The following is a 13,834-nucleotide window of genomic DNA, read 5'->3' as shown; positions in this document are numbered from 1 at the left end:
CATGTTAGAGAATCTCCATTTCCAGTTAGATGTCAATTAATGAGACTATTTTCCTTTAACTCAGAAGAAAACTACCTTACATTATGTATAAAAGGGGCATGAATTCCAAATTACTCACAAAAATCACTTAATTGACTTTAATATATTGAAAATATTTTTAAAACACTTATCAAAACAATATAAACCACTCTTTACAGTTTTCCAAGCTTAACCTGGATTTACACGGAATTAAAAGTCCATAATTACACATATCACATGTAAAGGAAAACATAGATTTTGCCTTTCCGAAATAGAGATTTTGGTTGCACATAATTCCTCAAGCTCATTTGTTTGTGTGTGGTTCAGCCAGAGGTTGCAGTAATCCCCCAGCAGGCTCCAGACTCTGATCTTCCATTACACATTGTATTGAGCAGCCTGCGGGGAGGAAATACAGTGGCTTGTTCTTTACCCTCCAGACAGCCTTTTGTGCTTTCTGAGTGTCTTTGTGGTTTATTGGGAAAGAGCACAATGAAGAACTATCTCACACTGTGTAAGAAATGTTCTCCATTGTTTCATTAATCGTCACCCTGTAATCTGTAGTTCTTCCTCATGACTGGCGAGTTACAAATGATGGCAGCTGAAGGCAATAGCAAAAGAAAAACAAGATGCAAAGATAGGGGCCTACAGGTAAAACAAACACCAGAAGAAATACTCCATACGTGAGGTTTGAACCATTGTCCTGCATCCTACTTTTTCATTCAATTTCCTAATGGTCTCACATCATTGTTTTCTATTTCTACTTTAATAAGTGTTTTTAAAAATACAAATGTTTTTTCATCATAGGGGACCCCTGTTAAAAGCATCCAGTTTGACCTGTGCCGTTTTCATTAATGGAACTATTTATTCAGTCATGTTTACCATGGGTATCTAAATCCGGGTATCATACAGCATCAAAGGGAGTAGGGCCACTGTCAGTCATCTTTAAGAATAAAGACTCTATTTGTCATGTCAATAGGAAGCTTCCCAGCTTGGAAGTTATCCAAACTTTGGAGACTTCACTAGATCTACCTGAGACCTCTGCTACACATGAAAGAGAGAGCTTATACTACAGTGAAAGTCCCAAACTGAGCAGCAATGAGACTTCCAAGAGTGAGGAAAACCCCACCGGCTGATGTGACTGTCCAACACCTACTTGAAAAAGGTGTTACCTTTGCTATGGGAACTAAGACAGGAAGGTAGCAACTAACCTAACCCTAACCCCTAACCCTAACCCTTTGACAATACCCCTTCATAGACAGCGCAGTTTGACGGGTGTGACAAACCGCGCTACCCATGACAGTGTGGTACCCGTGAAACCATGCTGCCCATGAAACCGCGCTACCCGTTAAACCGCGCTACCTGTGAAACCGCGCTACTCGTAAAACCACGCTACCCGTTAAACCGCGCTGCCCGTGAAACCGCGCTACCCGTGTGAAACCGCGCTACTCGTAAAACCGCGCTACCCGTGAAACCGCGCTGCCCGTGAAACCGCGCTGCCCGTGAAACCGCACTACCCGTGAAACCGCGCTACCCGTAAAACCGCGCTACCCGTGAAACCGCGCTACCCGTAAAACCGCGCTACCCATTAAACCGCGCTACCCGTGAAACCGCGCTACCCATTAAACCGCGCTGTCTTTTAAAACCGCGCTACCTGTGAAACCGCGCTACTCGTAAAACCGCGCTACGCGTTAAACCGCGCTGCCCGTGAAACCGCGCTACCCGTGAAACCGCGCTACTCGTAAAACCGCGCTACCCGTGAAACCGCGCTACCCGTGAAACCGCGCTACCCGTGAAACCGCGCTACCCGTGAAACCGCGCTACCCGTAAAACCGTGCTACCCGCGCTGTCTGTTAAACTGCGCTACCCTGCCAGTTAAAACGCGCAGGCAGCACGGTGTGACGCTTTTCTTTGCAAGCTCCTTTGACAATACCCCTTCATAGACAGCGCAGTTTGACGGGTGTGACAAACCGCGCTACCCATGACAGTGTGGTACCCGTGAAACCATGCTGCCCATGAAACCACGCTACCCGTGAAACCGCGCTACCCGTAAAACCGCGCTACCCGTTAAACCGCGCTACCCGTGAAACCGCGCTGTCTTTTAAACCGCGCCGTCTGTTAAACCGCGCTACCCGTGAAACCGCGCTACCCGTAAAACCGCGCTACCCGTGAAACCGCGCTACCCGTGAAACCGCGCTACTCGTAAAACCGCGCTACTCGTAAAACCGTGCTGACCGTGAAACCGCGCTACCCGTGAAACCGCGCTACCCGTAAAACCGCGCTACCCGTGAAACCGCGCTACCCGTTAAACCGCGCTGTCTGTTAAACCGCGCTACCCATGAAACCGCGCTGTCTGTTAAACCGCGCTGCCCGTGAAACCGCGCTAACCATAAAACCGTGCTACCCGTGAAACCGCGCTACCCGTGAAACCGCGCTACCCGTTAAACCACGCTACCCATGAAACTGTGATACCCGTTAAACCGAGCTGCCAGTTAAAACGCGCAGGCAGCACGGTGTGACGGGCAGCGTGACGGGTGTGACGGCAGCGCGTTTCTAATCTGTGTGACTGATGTGGCGTCATACAACCTTCGCAGACAGCAGCAAGATGCAACTGGTGTGACGGGTGTGACGGCAGCGCAGTGTGAACTGGGTGACCGGTGTGAATGCTATGTTGCGGTGTAACACCATTCTGCCTTCGCAGACGGCAGAGTGGTGTTACGTCATGCAGCCTTCTCAGGCAGCGCATTGTATTCTGAACTTGTATACGTCCCGCAGCACGGTGTGACGGGTGCGGAGTCATGCAGCTTTGGCAGAGGGCAGCGCGGTGTTACGTCAGGGGCGTATACTAAACTCTCTCCTGCCCTCACTCTACACCTACGCCTGCACGGCCACTAGTATCTCTTATTTTATTGTGAAGGAGGATCTCAGTGCCTTTAAACTTTATTGCTAAGAGAACCATCTCACCCTCAATGTCACAAAAACAGAAGAGATGATAGTGGACTTATAATGATAATAATGGATTGGATTTATATAGCGCTTTACAATGCCACTATTCATTCACACACACTGGTGGAGGCAGCTACAGTTGTAGCCACAGCTGCCCTGGGGCAGACTGACAGATCGCGCCAGCACAGATGCGCTTCTCAACCCCATGAGCCACGGTTGCCCATGACCTGCTAGAGGTGTAGTAAAGCACATACCCGATCACCATCAATGGCGCTGCTGTGGAAAGAGTGAACAGCTTCCGTTTCCTAGCTGTACATCTGGCGGAGGATCTCACATGGTCAGTTCACACGAACAACATACCCCTTCATAGACAGCGCAGTTTGACGGGAGTGACAAACTGCGCTACCCTTGACACTGCGCTACCCTTGATACTGCGCTACCCGTGACACTGCGCTACCCGTGAAACCATGCTGCCCATGAAACCGCGCTACCCGTGAAAACATGCTCATACATCATACAGCATCAAAGAGAGTAGGGCCACTGTCAGTCATCTTTAAGAATAAAGACTCTATTTGTCATGTCGATAGGAAGCTTCCCAGCTTGGAAGTTATCCAAACTTTGGCGACTTCACTAGATCTACCCGAGACCTCTGGGTTTATGCTACACATGAAAGAGAGAGCTTATACTACAGTGAAAGCCCCAAACTGAGCAGCAATGAGACTTCCAAGAGTGAGGAAAACCCCACCGGCTGATGTGACTGTCCAACACCTACTTGAAAAAGGTGTTACCTTTGCTATGGGAACTAAGACAGGAAGGTAGCAACTGTTTGCCCCTCCTGTCATACGCCAACATGCCTCGAGCGAAGCACGAGTCAAATTTGTATGTTGTATGTAGATTGTGAACACAAGCACTAGAACTTTGTTTTCCTCAAAAAGCGTCTGTTCTCCCTTAAACCGCGCAGCCAGTCAAACCGCGCAGCCAGCACGGTGTGATGGGTGTGACGGACAGTGTGACGGGTGTGACGGCAGGGTGTTTCTAATCTGTATGACAGATGTGACGTCATGCAACCTTCGCAGACAGCAGCACCTTGTTACGTCAGGCTGAGTGGTATGAAGGGTGCGACCGGTGTGACGGCAGTGCCGTGTGACCGGTGCGAAGTCACGCAGCCTTCACAGAAGGTGGCGCGGTGTTAAGTCATTCAGCCTTAGCAGACGGCAGTGCGGTGTTATGTCAGGGGTGTACCATCTCACCCTCAATTTCACAAAAACAGAAGAGATGATAGTGGTCTTCTAGAGGTGTAGTAAAGCATAACCCCGATCACCATCAACAGCGCTGCTGTGGAAAGATTAAACAGTTTCCGTTTCCTAGCTGTACATCTGGCGGAGGATCTCACATGGTCAGTTCACACGAACAACATACCCCTTCATAGACAGCGCAGTTTGACGGGTGTGACAAACTGCGCTACCCATGACAGTGTGGTACCCATGAAACCATGCTGCCCATGAAACCGCGCTGCCTGTTAACCCGCGCTACCCGTTAAACCGCGCTGCCCGTTAAACCGCGCTACCCGTTAAAACGCGCTACCCGTGAAACTGTGATACCCGTTAAACCGAGCTGCCAGTTAAAACGCGCAGGCACATACCCTAATCACCATCAATGGCACTGCTGTGTAAAGAGGGAACAGTTTCCGTTTCCTAGCTTTACATTTGGCGGATGATCACACATGGTCAGTTCACACAAACAGCATACACCTTCATAGACACCAGTGCAGCGTGACAGGCATGACCGCAGCGAGGTGTGACCGGCGTGACCAGTGTGACAGCAGCGTGGTGTGACGTCATGCAGCCTTCTCAGGCAGCGCGTTGTTATGTCATACAGCCATCGCACACAGCAGCTCGGTGTTACATGAGGGGTGTATACTGAGCTCGCTCCTGTCCTCACTCTGCACCTACGACTGCACGGCCACTGGCATCTCCAATTTCATTGTGAAGTTTGCGGACGATACAACAATGGTGGGTCTTATCACCAAAGGTGATAACCGGGTGCGACCGGTGTGATGGCAGCGCAGTGTGACCTGTGTATCAGATGTGACTGGTGTGACGTTATGCAGCCTTTGATGACGGCACCGCGTTGTTACGTCATGCAGCATTCACAGAAGGCGACGCGGTGTTACGTGAGGGGTGTATACTGAGCTCTCTCCTGTCCTCACTCTACACCTACAACTGCATGGCCACTAGTATCTCCAGTTTCATTAATGAAGTTTGCCGACAATACTACAGTGGTGTGTTTTATCACCAAAGGTAAAGCCCGGATGTGACGGGAGCACGGTGCAACTGATGTGACGGGTGTGATGACAGCGCGGTGTGACCTGTGTGACCGGTTTGACTGGTGTGGCTCGGTGTAAGGTCATGCAGCCTTCGCAGATGGCTGCGTGGTGTTACGTAAGGGGTGTACACTGAACTCTCGTGTACTCACTCTACACGAGGATCTCACATGGTCAGTTCACGAACAACATCCCCCATTCATAAACATTGCAGTGTTATGTCAAGCAGCGCAGTGTGACAGGTGTGACAAACCGCGCTACCCGTGAAACCGTGCTGCCTGTGAAAATGCGCTGCTCATGAAAACGCGCTACCGTTGAAACCGTGATACCCGTTAAAAGGTGGTTTTTCGGAAGGGAGTCAGACTAGAGCTGCTTCATCGAAAGTAGACAGTTGAGGTTGTACCAACAGGAATGCTTCCTAGAGGAGGTGTTTCGGACATAACCTACACGCAGGAGGTGCAGGAGCAAACCTGGGACATGGGAGAGATTATATCTTTCATGTTTATTGTGGTGAATTTGATTGTTTTACATTGGAATCAAATAGTTAAAAACTGTCATTTGTATTTTTCATTTATGAAATACGCAAAATTTACTGTAACTTTGCATTAGTAATAAAAATATTAATTTTTCCTTTAGATTATGTAACTAATAATTTTGTGAGAATAAATAAGTTTCACTCTTATATTTGCTCCTTACACTAATTTATTTGGAAGTCAGGTATTTCAGGTTGATGAAAGTTAAAGACAAAACCTGCAAAAAATTGTGGATGAATTTAAGCAAAACCTGCAGTGTTATCATCATCATCCAGAGAACAGTTTTGAAAGTCCTTCAAGAAGCCTGGAGAACTATTCCTGAAGACTACTTAAAGAAATGACAAGAAAGCTTTTCTAAAAGGATTTCTAAAGAATAAAGATGGTCATACCAAATACCAAATACTGGCTCATTAGACTGTACAAACTCTGTTTTTGTCTCATATGCCAATCTCCGACCTGTATCCCCATGTGATGCCTGTGTTGTGTGTGTAAGGTCGGGAGGGGGGGGTCCTATTTCACTGCAGAGCAACCTGCACGTGGTGAATAAAGCCTTGATTGATTGATATGCTGTATTTCCACATATTTTTGCATGTATTTGTTACGGCCAAGAGGGCCAGGCTGTGGGTGTGGACTCAAATGCAGACACAGTGGGAGGCAAAACAGGCGTGAACACAGTGCTTTATTTACAGTGCCTAGTTAACTTACAAAGCAGGAAACTATGAATGCTATGAACGGAGAGTGCTATGAACTGTGGAAGCTATGAACTGAGAACTATGAGGCCAAACTATGAACATGAAACTCTATCTGAGTGGTATGACTAGGTGCAAGATTTCATGGACGGATCCTGGGAATGGAAAAAGGGGCAGCGGCTTGGATGGAGGTACACAGTCACTATAATGAGAGAAGACAAGCAGTCAGTGGCAGTCTAGTGAATCATAGTCGAAGGATTAGACTGTGGTGGTTAGGGCTTACGCGTTGCAGGTGAAAGTGTCATGCGAGGAGGGGGTGTCCAAGGGGGTCCGGGTGAGGAGTGTCCAGAGAGGGTCCAGAATATACTTGGATCAAGGGACTTGGCAGGGAGGCAGGCAGGTGGAGTCTTATGATGAAAAGCAAGCAACCAGATGACAGAACCAGCGTCCAAGCGGAGATGTGAGTAGTTCAGCTTGGGAAGCGTGACTGCCAGGTGGGTCCTATGACAAAGAAAACACGGTGAGGAGAAATGAATTGTTAAGGGCTCTCACAAGGGCTTGGCTGCCTAGCACTAACATGAGTCAGCAGTAAATCTGGCAGAGGTCTGTTGTGAGTGCTAGTCTTATATGCTGGTGACTTGATTGGAATCAGGTGTGAAAGCTGATTGGAGCCTCTGCCTGAAGGTGGAGCCCAGCAGAGTGGAAAAACCCCGCACTCACCCGGACCATGACACTATTTCTGTTTTCCTGCCAAAATGTAAAAAAAACAATGAGGGGTGGCTCAAGACTTTTGCACAGTATTGCAAGTATTATATAAAAAAATACAAACCTGGGTGTTATTATGTTTCTCCCAAATATTTATTTGTGTAGTTGCAAGTGACAAATCCTTTTGTAGGGTTATCACTACTGATTTTTGGCTTTTCATACGTCATTTCACGCCATGTAGTCTTGATGAATGACACACTAAACCTGACACAAAACATGTAACGGTTTTCTTTTTAACAACATGAGAAAAGCGTAAAATGATCACTGACGTGACATAGGATACGTGTCTGCATGCTTTTTATACTCAGTCCCATAACATGTTAAGACAGTTACAAAATCAGCTTCTCCATTTTCCTTTTTTAAGTGATCTCATGCTGTGTTGTTTTCTGGACCAGCATGCTGTTTTCTGCAAATATGAAACACTGTGCATCATTTTATGGATAGAAAATGCCCTGAAAATATCTTTAGATAGGATCTCTAAATGGCATCAGCAGGGCTAAAAATTAGGTTGGGTCATAGCAGAGCGCTATTTTGAACATAAAGTTTCACAGGGGACAGTCTTTAGAAGCAAGCCACTTGAGATTTTTCACTCCTAAAACGACACAGACTTCTATGTTTGTTCAATCACGCAATTTTTATTTATTTTAATGTAGGCAACTTCACAAGTGTCACGTTTGGCGATACTGAAATAGGTTCATTGGCCTTTACAGAGCTGTGATTTGTACATGTGGTTATATGTAGATGTAAATGGGATAGAAAACAAAGACAATATTGCTCTCTGATCATCTTTACGAAAAATATAGAAACTAAAAGCTGAGAATGAGCTTGTGCAGAACAGTTTACAAACAGTGAGCATGCATTATAAGTGCAAAACTAAAGGCAGTTATGTAGAACAAGCTTATTTGGGCATAAAAACAGAAACATTCAGTGCATACACAAAATTTTGCTTAATTCGTACAGTGCTTTCTGGAACATGCTCAGAGTAAAGGGGGAGGTTATGTTTAAAAACTGAATATTGTTACTCTGCCAGCTGTGGGCGGAGGAGAACGACATTATCTGGCTTGTGCCTTGTGCCATAAAATGCATTCAATTACTGTGAATGTACTTTAGTCTGCAGCATAATATTTAACTTAAATAGATCAGGACCATAAAAAATATGTTTTAGGATGAATCACAGTTTTACAGTTGGTCAGTAGCCTTTTATTTCTCTTACACACACACAAAACCACACAAAAGATGTAAAACTGTTATTTGATCAGAAATGTATAAATGCACCCACTGGACATGGCACTGAAATCGAGAGAAGGAAAGTTCAATGAAGAATATAGTTTTTTCTTAAGTTTGACTGTTACTCCTTTACAAGTGAATCCCTCCAATTTATTCCAGCTATTCCCAATCACTCCTGCTCTTCCAGGCTGTCAAAGTCTTTACATTTACAAATTCTGGCAGCAGCACATCTGACCTTAACTCTTCTCTTTCATGTTCCCATAAACCAATTGATTTGTTATTGCAGAGCCCAACACCAGCATTTCCTCCAGGAGATTCATCTCAGACATTCCATCTTTCTCTTACTGGCTTCATTTCACCAACACCAGAGTATAGTTTGTAGGCTGTTTTCCTCCTGGTCTCACGAGTCTGTGCTTTATTTTCTGGTCTACAGATGGAGAATGCTATTATGGCTGGGCTTCCTAAATGCAAATTTGTATTATGCATCCTGCATCATGAAGTCAGCTTAATGCGTCTCCATTTAGCAAAATTTAGTGCAGATAATGCATAACAGGCATAAATCATACAATAAACCCTTCAGAGGATTATGCAAATCTTGAGTTGAATTGTTTTGGATTATTTGAGGACTGACATAGAAATGTGTAAAGAGAAAAACAGAACATGGAGAAAGGTCAGTAGTTTTGTTGCAGTTGTTTGGTATGTATCTAAGGCCTCACTCACACAGGCCTAAAGACTGGTCAGCAACACCTTGGCAACCACTGGGGAAAAGTGTGCATACCCCAAAGGGCTGACAAGTGGTTGCTGGCAGTTACTAGGTAAAATTGGTTGCTGGACTGCAAACCTTGCAAACAAAACTTGGTTGCTTTGGTTGCTTGCATGCATGCCACCCATACTTTGCATGTACTGAGCGGTAGTGAAGTTTCACTATTGCTTGGTGACTACCAACAACCTCCAGCAACCAATCACCAACTGTTTGAGAGAAAAAAACAATTCTCCCTAGAAGCTGGATGTTGCTGACCAGTCCTTATGTCTGTGCTTAACCACTAGTCGGCATGATACCTTTTGCTTTTCTTGTTTAATTTCAAATATTCTCAGTTTCTTTGTTTACATTTTTATTTTTTAATTACTTATAAACAGACCAAATACACCTTGGATGTGCAGTTATCAATTTGGAAAAAAAAATCTCTGCTTCCTACCAGTGGGAATCAGTGGTGGTCACACATTAGCTGCATTTTAATTGTCACAGCATTTTGTTAAGATCACTGTCTGTTTAAAATGATGTGATTTATTCCATTTATTTAAAAAAAATCATAATTTATATTACAGTTTGCAATGTTATTCCCTAAAAGTTGTGTAGGTTTACATTACATCAGCAGCTGCCTTCAGGGGATTGTTTGTAAATCAAAGCTTTTTAGAAAGTATCCCACGCAGTATAGGAGGCTTAGTTTTAAAAATATGTTATTGATTTCCCAAAGCTTATACTGCATTATACAAGCTGCCCTCAGTCTGGAGGATCATTTGAGATTTTGGGAATAAGTGCAGGTTTGGAGATTAAAATCCTATTCAAAGCAAAAAAAAAAAAACATAAAAAAGATTCTCCAGACTAAAATGGCCTTCTGATTCTGACTCTCTCTAACACACACACACACACACACACACACACACACACACACACACACACACACACACGCACACACACACACACCAAACCCTAAAACCACATTTTGAGCCTCATAACTGACTTAAAATTTGTGAGGCCCAGCATTTGGTGCCCACAGGTGACTGTTGGTCCCCACAAGTATGGTGACATGCTAATTTCTGGTCCTCGCGAAGATGTTTGCAGAGAAGTACACAGAGACTATTTGGAGTCCATGTCCTGTTAATTCTGGACAAAAATCAAATGGCTGTTATGACCATTATGATTTCCTTATATGCTAAAAATCTTGATGTGTTCTCTAGCAGCATTCATTCTTACTCAGAGGTGAATCTATGGTTCCTGAAGTAAACAAGCACATTTTCATAGAGTTTTTGAAGATTATAGAAGTCTATTCCCTGAACAAATTGCCCAAAATAACATTTAATGTCAGGTAACATTCATCACACTGTTTTGTTCACCTGAGCAGCAGTCTCAAAATGGAACTGTCAAATGGCCCAGCAACAAGAATCAAGGCTGTAGCTGTTAAGTAAAAGTATGTTGCTAACAAAAAAGAATACTGAACCATTCAAAGGAGCTTGCAAAGAAAAGCGTCTGGACTTCTTTAAGTTACTTGAAGACGTTTCACCTCTCATCCGAGAAGCTTCTTCAGTTCTAAGGTCAAATGGTGGCGAGTCCCAGATATAAACTCTCCACCATTTGACCTTAGAACTGAAGAAGCTTCTCGGATGAGAGGTGAAACGTCTTCAAGTAACTTAAAGAAGTCCAGACGCTTTTCTTTGCAAGCTCCTTTGACTACGATGACCTGGATGACTGAGAACCTTCACAGACAAATACTGAACCATCCTGTTCAGCATGCTTTTACAGTTCCTCCGCCTATCGCTGTGTGGAGGCAAGAGTTTGTTCCAACTGGGAAAATGAGAAAAGTGCACCGTGGGCACCAAAAAGCCCCATGTTTGCTGCATTTGAATTAGTTTGAATCATTCATCTACAATCTGCATTAAAATCTGGCCTGAAGAGGTGGATTATTTTAGTTTACTTTGTGCTCGCAGACTGTTGGCTTGATGTGCATTCCTGCAGAAGCATGTCCAATCAAATGACCCCAAATAAAGACAAGCTATGCATTGTTTAAACACAGTAGAATCTGTGCTTCCTCACTGCAGTGAATAAACTAACATCTAAAAATGTGTCTGTTATACAAAAGTGCACATTAAGAAGTTCTTTCCATGAAAATGGTGTAGACGTACCTTTACACCTTTGCAAAACTGAGTATGCATGACTAAGAATATGGAAATGGGATGTCTTTACTTTGTAAAACTACTCACTCACTGGCGAGTTTTAATGCTGGAGTAATTCAGCCATACATGAAAAAGAAGTTGAGCAAATGCCCCTCATTTGTATTCTAGTTGATGTGTGAGAATGGTCTCTATTTTATTTTCAGCTATCTTTAAGGTTCAAAATGTAAGTGTAACAGATAACATTGATTACATTAACAAACAGCTAACAATGCCTGATAAAGCTTGTTCCTGATCATGACAAAAGTTTCCCTGTGCAAGCTGATGGAGTCAGTTCCTTGGCTCTGTGTCACGGTCTCCATCACAATCTTTGGTTTTTATTCTTCTTCTTTTTTTGCCTCGCCTTTTATGTCCCTGAGTGATTTTTCTTTTCAACATTTTTTTCTAACTCTCTCATCTGGGTCTTTTTTGTGTCAGTTTTTCTTTGTCCTTCTTTCAAGTACTTGTTTTATTTTGAAGGTTATTTCTTTGTGTACCCCCACGCCCCACACTACCCCCCCTCACTTTCCCTGCTGTCTTTGTTCTCTAATTAAGTTTACCTGTGTCTTATTACTCTTCTCCCTGGAGTGCTGATAGTCTCAGCTGTGCTCAGCCCCAATAAAGAAAGCAAAACATTTTTTTAAACAGCATCAATGACACCCAGTTATTACCCGAGAGTAACTGCTGTCTGTGGCAGCACTGTGCATATGTTATTGTCTTTTCACTACAGTGGCATGTATATACACATTACTGGTGAATGGTTATACTTCTGACACACCCAGCAAATGTTTCACACCATTCCACATTTTTAGCTATAGATACCATTTTTCCAGAGTCTTTGTGCTTTTGTCTTCTTCTCCGTGCCGGTCCCTCCTGTCTCATGCTTGTTTCTTTTGTTTGGTTCCTTTTTATGCCCTATAATTTGCTCTGTTTGTTATTTTACTTTTGAACCCTAGATATCCTGCCACAGTTTCTACATATTGTTTCTAATTTCCTTACCTGTGATGTGCCTCTTGTAGCGTGTGCATTTCTGAAGACTTTGATTATGAAACAACCATCACTGGCCTACACAGCATTTCAAAGGTAAAATGCCTAACCGGGATTTTCGCTACTTATTTTGTTCAATACATGTCTTCTGCCACATAGAAAAATACCATATGGACACGTTAGCAAGGTTAAGAACTTGATATTCATTGGTGAGTATACGGCATACATGGTTTTGCGGTGACAGATGGTGGTAGGTGGGGGGTCGACAGCTAATTTTTGCTCAGCTTTGTTAAGTCCTGAGGTGCAGTGAAGCTTATATAGTATCTGCTTATTTCTCAAACAACCAGTGCGTGAGAGAAGGACTCCAGTTTGAACAAACCATTTGGAATATGGGAAACATTGATATTCAAAGTCATTCTGGATCTCCAGTTGTCTTGTATGCCTGTGAGACTGGGAGGAAACTGGAACACAAGGCCAAGATGGAGAATATGTGATCGCCACATGAAAGCATTGTGGTGGCAAGTGATAGTGATTCCTAATATGAGGTGACAGTCCAACCACTTAGCTTTTGTCATGTCCACATAGATCTGGGTTACACAGGCCAATGTCTCCCACTTTATCCTCTGTGGAGTCGTTCATAATTCTTTAAATGTCTGAGTTAGACTAATGCATGACTGAGCTGATTATGTTGTAGCCCAAATCATTAAAACATGGAAATTATTGAATGTATTAACTTAAACTAATTTTATTTTTAACCCTTGAAAGAAGAAAATATGATTATTTATTTGTCTCTTTTGTTTGGTATGAAAATACAGTACTGTCCAAATTAAAACATAAGATAAAAACAGGAGTTATCAGTTCTATAGTCAGTTTCACATATGCTCTTTATACCACTAAATTTAAGTTGGGCAATTTTCCAAGAGGCTTAGCCATCTTGAAAAGTTTGAAGCTCGTGTTATAATACTCAGAAGTATTAATAAAGCCAAAGAAGAGGCAGACAGAACAGACTGCAGGCGAGCTGCTTCAGAATGAAAGGAAATGATGCTGAGAGAGAGAAGAAAGAGGATGTGATATAAATAAGAGGGGATAGAAAGAAAGAGTACTGTAGCAGTAGGCGATCCTGACAAGTAAAAATCCTGCCTGATCACAAGAGTTGCACTCAGATCAGATGCTGAAGTCAGCGCATTTGAAGCTGCAGACCTCATCATGGGAATACATTTAACCAAACCGAGGGAAGATGGAGGAAAAGAGAGAAAAGCAAGAGAGAAAACACAGAATGATATGAAGATTTTTGCTATAAAGAACAAAAGAAGAAAAAAATGGTTCATTGCCTGCTGGTTCGTGATCTACTTTAAAAGTGAAGAAAAGAAAAGTTGATGAAACTCGAGATTTACTAAAATATGAACAAGAATGATTTTTTT

Source organism: Maylandia zebra, linkage group LG9 (assembly GCF_041146795.1).
Source record: "Maylandia zebra isolate NMK-2024a linkage group LG9, Mzebra_GT3a, whole genome shotgun sequence".
Lineage (NCBI taxonomy): Eukaryota > Metazoa > Chordata > Actinopteri > Cichliformes > Cichlidae > Maylandia > Maylandia zebra.
This window is presented reverse-complemented; position numbering follows the sequence as displayed.